This window comes from Lissotriton vulgaris, chromosome 1_1, assembly GCF_964263255.1.
Source record: "Lissotriton vulgaris chromosome 1_1, aLisVul1.2, whole genome shotgun sequence".
Classification (NCBI taxonomy): Eukaryota; Metazoa; Chordata; class Amphibia; order Caudata; family Salamandridae; genus Lissotriton; species Lissotriton vulgaris.
Window position 1 is genome coordinate 1,614,128,818 of NC_141685.1, and position 11,380 is coordinate 1,614,140,197.

Consider the following 11,380-nt stretch of genomic DNA (forward strand, 5'->3'; position numbering starts at 1 on the left):
TATCCGAATCTAACATATCATCAATAATCATCACAGCATTTACTTTTCTGCGTATCCTATTTGGGCCTACGGCAAGGTCACTTATCAATTAACTACGCCCTCCAGTCGGAGTACGCATGCGCAGAGGACCCGTTTACTGTGAGGGTACTTCCCCCCCCCCGACTACCCCGTACATGCTATTATGTCCATAAAGGGGGCCCTTGCAGTTCTGCTCCGTTTACTGGCACCATTGTGCACGTGCAGGGTGTCCAACCAGCCTAGGGAAAGCGTGACTCCCCCCGCCCCCACACCCATCCAGCCAACCGGCTGTAACTGCCCCTGGAGTTCTAGGAGAGACCACTTGTCCCTCCCCCTTGGGCGACGCCATTCAAGAAAGGCGCCACCCTCTACGTACCTTAAATTTAGTGCTCGCCAATCATGACCTTAAAGCCACAGGCAGGCATAGTTGACTGACTATCTGCCCCCCCCCCCCCCTAATTGCTAACTGGAAGGTCAAATCCTGCCTCTGAAACCCCCCTACCATGGCAGCAGATTCTCGAACAGGATTTTATTACCTACCTTAGACAAGTGGACACCGTCTTTTAAGAAGCACGGCTCCCCCCTGATACACCCGTGGGCGATCGTCTGTAAATGAGGAGACCTAAACAACTTCTCTATCTTATTGTTGATCCTCCTCACTGAGTGATTCAAAGCCTTCACAGATTCTCCTCCCCTCCATTGAAATCTGGGTACCATCTGTGACCGTACTATGGTGCACCCCTGGCATGTCTTAGCTAACCAACCCACCCCGTGATTATAGCTTCCACTAGCCCCCTTCTACCCAGATTTACCAAATCATTCCCTCCCAGGTGTAAGATAATGATACTAGGGAGAGCCCCGCCCTTACTCAACAGGTCCCTCAAGAAACCTCTAAACGGACTAAAGCGGCGACCCCCTTTTCCATGCAATGACACCCTAAAACCAGTCTGCTCAGCTCTCTGCTTGTAATTTCCTGAAGAGAAAAATGCATTCAAACGTCTCCCATATGAATGGCCAATAATCCAAACGACATGTGGTCCTGGTTCCTGTGGATGTGCACGTCCTTGTATTGAGTGTAGCTCCTGATGTTCCGCCGCAAGTTTCCCCCTGCATGACAGGCTTGAGAAACTGTAAATGTAAGCAGAGGAGGAACATGCATCAGTACTTGCGCAAAATGCCCAACTTACAGCATGTGCAGCCGCACATAGCGCTTATAACAATTGGAAGACCACCTCCCAATCCTTTTAGCATTGCTGCTGTGAAAACCTCTCGCTGTCGCCTCAGTGGCAGCCCCTATTATGAAAGAATGAGTTCCAAAGCAACTAGGATCCAAACCTGCCTACTGTTCTGCCATATCAAGTCAAGTCAAGTCAAAGATTTATATAGCGCGCTACATACCCGGAGGGTCTCAAGGCGCTTGAAGAAGGGTGGGGAATTACTTATACTATATATATATACTTCTATCCATGACTCTTAAACTGAAACCTGGTGAGTGGGGTACCATCCGCATGAATTTACAACGTCCCCCCCTTGTGCTAGTTCTCTGCTGTAGGAATGCCTCTAACTGAGTCATGGGGCAGCAAGGGTTGCCATGTGCACGGTGCAGTACTACCCCCTCGCCACGGGCTTCTTGATCAGTTTTGGATTTCCTAATAGATATCAATAAGGCATCGCCTTGCACCTTTGCATGTTCTAACTGCAGACCCCTTGCACATCCTGTTTATTCTGAGCCACCAATTCCCCTATCCTAAAAGAACCATAAAAGGCTAGTGAAAAGGCAGCTGTGAATAGCAAGGCTTCCCCTGTAGTGCTACATATGACGTAAAGAGCCGCCAGTAGAGATGTTAGCAGCTCTACCCCTATTGGACGTCTCGTGTCTGGTGCTGACCCCTGGAGGCGTTGCCACCCTTTCAAGGCTTTCCTAACAGTGAAACTGTTGGTGGGGTCTCCCCAGTCCCTAGTTTGCGTGAAAAAAGTTTGCTGCCACATGTCGCCTGGCTGCTGCCGCTGAGCACCCCTCCTCATTTAAAGCACCTAAGTAAAGCAGGAGTGCCCCTGTGTCATGCCATTTTTCTGCCCAATCCTTTCCCAAAAATGCACAATAGGCCCAAAATGCCCCTTCATAAGCTTTCATGGTCCTAGGCTAGGCTAGCTGCCACGATGTTCGGTAGTTGGGGGCGTGTAGCAATCAAGAATGGGGAGAAGGAAAATTAGTGATCCCACCAAGTTCCTTGGCTTTAAATACTGCTAATCAAGAGGGGGGAGGGGGGATCACTTGTCCTGTATAACCTGGGTACAGTTCTTACTAGAATGACCCTTGGTAAAAGACCCTCATACACGTGTAATCATGATGGTATGGGCGGTATATCTTGATTCTCCGCCTTCGTTTACACATCTGTGCAGAATCAGGGGGTCAGTTGGTATGCACCCTCCACCTGGAGGAGAACACCCTAGGTTAAAACAGTAGTGATCAGTGATTGTTGGTGAAGTGAGAGTGAGTTTCTTAAAAACAATCCAATCATGCCGGGAAGAAAATGATTTTATTGACCGGGATTGAATTGATAATAGAGGATATAGTTGAATACGTTGAGGAAAATATTAGGTTTCACACATATTCAATCCTCCAGTGTTCAAACAATGGTCGACATGTTTCAGCCTTATTGCCCAAGGGGTCGGTGCGGCTTTCTTCAGGACCAGGTGAGTTCAGTGAAGAGAGTGACTGAGGTCTACTCTTTAATGAAGGTCAAGATTGGACCTTCCATTAGTTAATTTTTAACATTTCACACAGGTACCCAGAGGCTTGAAGGAGGGGCTCCTCGTTGCTCCGCTCGCGAACATGCAGCTTGTGCTGTCTCTGCCTCTCTCGGTCCCTCCGAACTCACCTGGTCCTGAAGAAAGCCGCACCGACCCCTTGGGCAATAAGGCTGAAACATGTCGACCATTGTTTGAACACTGGAGGATTGAATATGTGTGAAACCTAATAATTTCCTCAACGTATTCAACTATATCCTCTATTATCAATTCAATCCCGGTCAATAAAATCATTTTCTTCCCGGCATGATTGGATTGTTTTTAAGAAACTCACTCTCACTTCACCAACAATCACTGATCACTACTGTTTTAACCTAGGGTGTTCTCCTCCAGGTGGAGAATGCATACCAACTGACCCCGTGATTCTGCACAGACGTGTAAACGAAGGCGGAGAATCAAGATATACCGCCCATACCATCATGATTACACGTGTATGAGGGTCTTTTACCAAGGGTCATTCTAGTAAGAACTGCACCCAGGTTATACAGGACAAGTGATCCCCCCTCCCCCCTCTTGATTAGCGGTAGTTGGGGGCACCAATCTGCCAAAGTACTTCTGGGAAGGATGTTGGGGTCCCTTCTGCAGAGGGTACGTGTTCCCTGAAAACCTGCATCTTGAAGCAAGAGAGTGAGTCAGCAGCATTATTCAAGACCCTGGCACATGTTTAGCTTTAAACTGCATGTTCAATTTCATACATAACACTATCTCTTTCAACAGGTGGAGAATCATTAAACACCGTGCTGCCTGTTGGTTGATGCATTCAACTACATTCATATTGTCCGACCAAAACACCACTGATTGATTACGCAGATGTTCAGGCCAAACTGTTAATGCAACCCAGATGGGAAATAGTTCCAAGAAACCAATGTTGGCTGTCACACCATTCTCCACCCACCAGGCTGGCCAATGTTGAGCCACCCACTCATTACCGAGTATGGCACCGAATCCCACACTACCCACAGCGTCAGTCCATAAACCTAACTCCGCAGAAGAAGTGGGTGGACCGGGCCACACTACCCTGCCGTTGAAGTCCTGCAGGAATGCCATCCAAATCTGCATGTCCTGCCTAACCTCAGCTGACAGTCTTGTGTGTGGTGTTTTTCTTGGCGGCCTGCTAGATGGAGCCGGAAAATGGTTGTGCCATTGGTATGACTCTCAGAGCAGAATTCAACTGTCCTACTGTCTGTTGTACCTGATGCAAGGTCGCCTTATCTTTTGCCAGACATTGCTGTAATGCTGTCCTGAAATTCTTAATCTTGTCAGCTGGTAACCGAAAACACCCTTGGACGGAGTCTAACTCGATGCCTAGGAATTCTATTGCAGTTGTTGGACCTACTGTCTTTCCTGGGGCCAGGGGAACCCCAAAAGCCCGCATGAGCGCGCAAAATTCCTGCAGCACCCACGCACACTCCCGGGAGCCCGCTGACCCCAAGATTAGAAAATCATCCAGATAATGCATGACAAACTTATGCCCAGTCGCCTGTCTAAAAACCCATTCCAAAAATGAACTGAATTTCTCACAGTATGCGCAGGAGACAGAACACCCCATGGGCATGCACATATCCATGTAGAATTTGTCTTGCAATTTAAAACCCAGGGGGTGAAAAGCCAATGGGTGAACCGGCAACAAACGAAAAGCAGACTCAATATCAGATTTTGCCAGCAGAGCACCAGGGCCCAAATCCCTTAGCATCTCCACCGCCTGGTCAAAGAAAGCATATTTCACACTACAAATCTCATCACTGATGGCGTCATTCAATGAATTGCCTTTAGGAGCCGATAGATTATGAATCAACCTGAACTCCCCTTCCTCTTTCTTGAGGACCACTCCCAATGGGGAGCAGACAAAATTGGGTACAGGGATGCAATCAAATGGCCCAACTATTCTGCCCAAGTGCAGTTCTTTTTTAATCTTTGTTGCTGCCACGCCTGGATTGGTCCTAACAGAAAGTTGATTTTTGCATTAAGGTGTCCCTACGTAGTCAAGTGCAGGGATCATAAAACCATACATGAAACCTTCTCGCAATGTCCTAGCAGTGGAATGATAGGGGTACTTGTTCAACCAAGGGGTCATAGCCGTTATATTAATGGGTGAATGTGCCATATGTTGTGTCCTCACTTCACTCCTGTTTCTTCCCACCTTTATATCCTGATTTCTTGAGCTTTTGGACTCTGGGTGAGATGGGTTAGCACAGATAGAGCATGCATGTCTGAACTTGCACGTGCCTGGGGTCCTGGTGCATGTATCCCTATTAAAGTCCCAACATGTCCCCTTTCGTCCTCCCCCGCTACCTGGACTAGGGGCAGGGCCCATGGTTTGGGGTAGCCGAAAGGGCTGAAAGGATTGAAATGCCTGACCCCTGTTGAAGGACTGGCCTGGGTTAGTAGATTGCCCTGGGCCAAACTGATCCAAACAGGAGATTGTGTCAACGCAGTCCCAGGAAATGGATGGGTCAGATGCCTCAGTCTTCCTGAAGTTTCTATCATACTCCTTCCACCATATGCCCATATACTTGTCATGAGCCATAGTAATCCTACTCTGATAACATGCCATCTCTGCTTGTATGTTAGGAAAACGTTCAGCCGTCACTGCCATGAATACTGAAAAACCTCTAATCCATTTATTCAAATTCTCCTCAATCCTGAATTTCAACAATTCACTAGCCCATTCCCTAGGAAGCATCCAATCCTTCGGTTTCCTTGCTTCCTCCCTTTTTCTTTCATCCAGGAGCATAGAGAACATGCTAACATAACTACCTGACCGTATAATTTCTTTCACCTCTCGTGTTACATGCCTAGCCAGATTCTCCTTCCCGGTGTGTGATTCACCCATGCCAAACAATGGCAATGTCACCTCCTTACCTACTGAAGCCGCTCCAGCTGGCTCCGCCAAGTTCTCCTTCGCCAGGCTGCTCACTGGCACTTCTTTGTTGGTTTCAAGTGGGGGAAGCCCACCGGTTGGTTTGGGAAGAGAAGGAATACCCAGCCCTTCACCTGGCGCACCCCTTGGTGTTGCAACAAACTGCGCCACCATCTTTTTTGCTTCAGCCAATGGGTCCTCCCCTATTTCTTTTGCCCAACTGATGTTGACAACATCCCCTTCTCCCCTAACCAAGGAAGACTGCCGCTAACTGTGCCACTAAGTCCTGTGGAACTGGGTTAGAGACTGCAGGAACGTCCTTTGGGTCCCCATCCCCAGTGGCCACTGGATCCTGTGCGCGGCTTCCTGCCAGAACCAACCCCTGTAGGAACAACCATGGCTGGGGCACCTAATGGAACCCCTCCCAGAGGGACCCCCCTGCAGGAACCACCGGGACTGGGGCACCCAAATGAACGCCCCCCCCAGAGGAACTACACCCGATGGACCGGGCACTTTCCCCCCGCCCCCCCGCCCCCCGAGATGAGTGACTGGCACAGGTGCTTTTGGGAAATTCTTCTCTTTCATTACCCCTTTCTTGGGCCTAGCCCGCCTGAGAAGTGGGGCTAACTCCCCCTTGGTTGGCCTTGGGGGGCACTATGGTTCACCTAGGCCTTTCTAAAGCCTCACCATGACCTTCTACCCTCTCTCTGAGATCTGCAAGGCTCTGCCCAATTTTATCCACCTTCTTCCAGCTTCAATCCATAGTCACAATCTTGTGCATCATTGTCTCCATCATGTGCTCCATGCGAGAGCGCTTCACCCCACGCTTTGCCTTACTGGCCATAGCTTCTAACCAATTGCAGGATTAATTTGAAAGTGCTGGTCACCCACACCGCGTAAACAATGCTACCCGCACTTAAGTATTTTAGTCTCACACCGAAAGACACCCCACTGTATTTCCAGACCTGGTACACTGTCCAGGTCCTTACCTTAGGACTGTTGGAGGTACACAGACTGACCATAAGCACCCACGCAACTGGAGCCTCGCCACACCAGCTAACCTGGGGTTTAGGCGAGTAATCTCAAGCCTGTGCAGCTCACAGAAGCGGTGAAGTGCAGGCCTGTCTGTGTCCTCTTGAGCGATGCCCTTGTGTTGCCCCCAAAACGTCACAGAGATGAGTCCCTTTTGTGCTTGGACTCTATAATCGAGAAAAAGATAGATTCGTTTTTAAACAAAAAAAAAATAAAAAAAATCAAGATTCTGCTGCTGTATTTATTATGTACATTTGTTCCCAAAAGGTCAGCCCGGGCAAACAGCCCCCCCTCGCGGTATTCGCTGCACCGCGATGTAAACCGCTATACAAATGCCCCCAGTCAAGAAAATGAACTTGACCCAAATGCAAGAAACGCCAAACACCACAAGAAACAAATCAAGTGTGGCCTCCTATGAGGCTGCGTAATTCCCTGGCAAGCAAAAAAGGCTAAAATTCACCCTGGCAATACATCACGTAATTACATTTGTGCGATAAAACTGACCCTTGCTTGCTGCCGGAAAACCAGAAATTACCCCTTGCTACACCCTTGCAGTTGACAAAAGCCACATGCACTGGCAACATCAACGTTTGCACACTTAGCATTGAAAGGATCAGTCAATATTGCTACCTGTATCAGTCAGTGTTTAAATAAGCTTTAGCACGCTTTGCTCCACCACTGCAGCGATACACACGGCTTAATCCTACTGCCCCTTTTGCATTTTAACCCAACAGAACTTTGGAATATGAGCATTTGGCGCTATCGCCAGTTCCGCTCCCTAGTGGGGGAAAAAACAGCTGCTTGGTACGCTGACAACAGATTGTTTCCGCACTGCTGCCGTTAAACTTGTTCACTCGTTAATCAATAACAACTCCCCGCACCTGAGCGCGTGCGCCGCTATCGGCCAATACCACTCGGGAAACCAGCTGCTCCTACTGTGGGAAAACAGCTAGTTAACGCACCAAGCCACCAGTTAATGCTACCACACAAAGCCGGAAGGGTGAGCGCTTTCTCAATACCGCGCCACCTCAACTGGGTACCTTCCCAAACGCCGTCCGACACGAAAACCGACCATGCTGACTCCCAGCCGGACACGATCTTGTTCCTCCGGTGAAACCTCATCTGCACACACACTCCAGCATAGATGCTCTCCGAATGGAAATCCTGCAACCAAACTTGCAGAGGCCGCCGCATCCACCCGCAGGGTGGGGGAGGCTCAAGGGCCGGCGCCATAACCCACGCGGTGCCAACAGGGGGATGGAACTGGTCCTGGGCGCCCTGAAGCGGCCAGGACCAGCGGAAACGGGGTGCGCACCAGCCACCCCGACAGGAAGTGACCTTGTGACCTTGGCGCCCATGGGGGGCGACCAATGGCCAACCTTGCTACCTTTGAACCCCCCAATCAAAGGGGGTTCACCTGAAGCCCTTAGGGGGCTCAAGGGGATTTAAGCACTGCCGCTCCCCAACCAGAAGCACAACGTCTTCGAATGAGCTGGGAGAGCGGCGCGACAGCGACATCGTTTGAAGAGGACCGACTGCGGCAGGAGGCGGCGAAGGACGGCCGAAGCAGAAGGACGACACACAGAGCGGCGCGCCGGTCAAGTTCTCCACCCAGCTCCCCGGGAACCCGAAGCGACGGAGAAAGACGACGAGCTCGGCGGCCTTGCCAAGCTCCAGCGCGGTAAGCAATTGTCCAGTTTGGAGCGCGCATTGAGCCGCTTCATCAGACGAACAGCACACACGTGCAAGGAAGTTCAAAGGCGGGTCCGGAATTCCTTCCGACCCAGCGGCGCAGACCAGCCCGCAGAAACCAGACCTAGGCCTTGGGGACAACATGGCGGAAGATCAGCCTGGAGACATGGCGGAAGTGCTGAAGAAAATCCGCGAGATATCGGCGGTACACGGCGACGAATGGCTCCAGCCCCATTTGGCCAAAGGGAAGGAGAATAGGCCGGACGGCCAGGCGGAGGAAGAAGCAGGCCCGTCAGCACCCAAGAAGCCTAAGACCACGCCGAGGAAGAAGACGTCCAAGAGGAATCCCCCAAAGAAAGTGCGCCAGAAGCTCCCGCCGCTGAGGTCAGACGACAGCAAGCAGGGTGAGACGAACGGCGGAGCGGTTAATGGTGAGCATATTAGTACCATTGTAAAAGAATGCTTGAAATCGCTCGCTCCGACGTTACTGAACAGCTCTGGGCAGGGGGCGGTGGGGCCCAGGGAACAACGCACTGACGAGACAGGGGGCTTAACGTGGCATATGATGGATCCGGGGTGGGCCCGGCAGTCAAGGGTGCAGGAGCAGGTGGGCCTATCCCCGCAGGGGGATCAGGTTTCCCCATTACCCGGGTGGGGGTACAATACTGGGTCCGGGAGCCCGGGGTCGGGGGGGCTAGGCAGTGACCTGTACGCCAGACCGTCCCCCGGCCCTGCCTCCTTGACGACGAAAGCCACGGGGCTCGCGTGCCTTATTCCTCTCGCAGTGAAAGAGAGGATATGGCGCAAGGAGTTCATCGATATATTCTCGCTCCTAGAAATACAGCTAGAGGGCCTCGACCTGACCACATGTGACAGGAGAGAGGATGAAAAAAGGGAGAGGCGAGGGGCTAGAAAGGAGCGGAACTTCGAGAATTGGCTAGACGCTTTCAGGATCATGGCGTGTATCATAGTAGAGAGGTTCCCCCATTGTGCAGCTGACCTATGGCTGTATGAGGCTAACATACATTCTGCGCAGAGGCAATTCCCCGGGGATGCATGGTTGGACTATGATAAGGGTTTCAGGTTAAAGATGCAGAGGCACCCAGAGATGGAGTGGAACGAGGAGGACGTTTCAGGTTTTATTCATAAAATGCTCGCTGCCAAAGAAGTGAGAGCCTGGACGGGGAAATACGACCAGTCCTTTCGGAGTTCGTCCCACAAGGGGAAGAACAAAGGTTACCAGAAACACTCCTCTGGGCGGTCCAACTCCCCCCCCCCGCGACCAAGGCCATATGCTGGAGATACGATGCGGGGGACTGTTCATGGGGCTCCTCGTGCAAATTCCAACATGCATGCTCAAGCTGCGGGGGGAAACACGCTGCAGCGACATGCAAAGGCTCCAAGCGGGAAGCAAAGAGCGAAAAGAAAGAGAAACACAAGAAGCACTAGCCCGAAGGCTAGTGGGGGCAGGACACTAGTAGACATTCAACAGTGCCAGCTGGCTAGGTCCCCCATTAATACACAACAGCTGCGCAGTTTAGCAAACAGGTATCCAAACAAGACAGACGCCAGGGCGCTGGCCGAGGGTTTTGAAGAAGGCTTCATTATCCCGTTTCAAGGCCCACTGCCATTAACGGGAGCGAATAACTTACAATCAGCGAGGCAGCATCCCCGGGTGGTGAGCGCGAAGATAGAAAAGGAGAAGAGCCTGGGTAGAATCGAGGGCCCCCTCCCTCAGGAATTGTGCGAAGGAATAGTCATCTCCCCACTAGGAGTGGTTCCCAAAAAGGAAAAGGGCCAATTCAGGCTGATACACCACTTGTCATACCCTGAGGGGGGGTCCGTAAATGATGGCATCGACCAGGAAGCATGCTCTGTGGGTTACGCGTCAGTGGATGACGCGATCGCACTAGTCAAAGCGTCAGGGAAGGGGGCCCTCATGGCCAAGGCGGACATCGAATCTGCCTTTCGCTTATTACCGGTACATCCGACCAGCTTCCACCTGCTGGGCTTCCAATGGGAAGGGGACATATACGTCGACAAAGCCATGCCCATGGGATGTGCCATATCTTGTGCCTATTTTGAACAATTCGCTACCTTCCTGGAATGGGCCCTCCACGACAGGCATCAGGGGGGCGGGAAGCTGCACTACCTGGACGATTTCCTGTTCACAGGACCGGCGGGATCCTCGACGTGCGCCAGTACATTGGCGGCGTTCGAGGACCTGACCGAAACACTCGGAGTCCCCTTAGCGAAAGAGAAGACGACAGGCCCAACGACTAGACTGACGTTCTTGGGCATTGAGCTTGACTCCACGGCGGGGACCGCCAGGCTCCCCCCGGAGAAAGTGCAGGAGTTCAGGGAAGAAATAGCCAAACTACGGGGCCGGCGCAAAGCCACCCTCAGGGATATCCAGGGGGTGGTAGGCAGGCTGAACTTTGCGGCGAGGGTCATCCCGCCCGCCAGGGTCTTTTCCAGGCGCCTCACTGCGCTAACGGCTGGCGTTACCCACAAGCACCACCACATCCGGCAGAGCACGGGTGTAAGGCAGGATCTACAGGTATGGGACGAATTCCTGCAGGATTTCAATGGTGTGCTGATCTGGAAAAAGGGTTGGGTAACAGCGGATCAGCTATCCCTATACACAGACGCAGCCGGGAGCCTGGGATTTGGGGCGGTCCTAGGGAACAGATGGTGTGCCAGCCAGTGGCCAGACAGGTGGCATGCGCAGGGGCTCACGAAAAACATCACGTTCCTCGAACTATTCCCAATAGTAGTGGCTCTGACGGTATGGAAAAAAGAGATAAGGAACCTAAAGCTCACCTTGTGGTCGGATAACTTGGGGGTAGTGCAGGCCATTAACAGAGGCGCAGCAAGATGCCCGGGCATGTTGAGGCTAATGCGAGAGTTGGTTAAATTGCAGCTCGAGGGGAACCTGGAGCTGAAGGCTCGACACGTGCCGGGGAC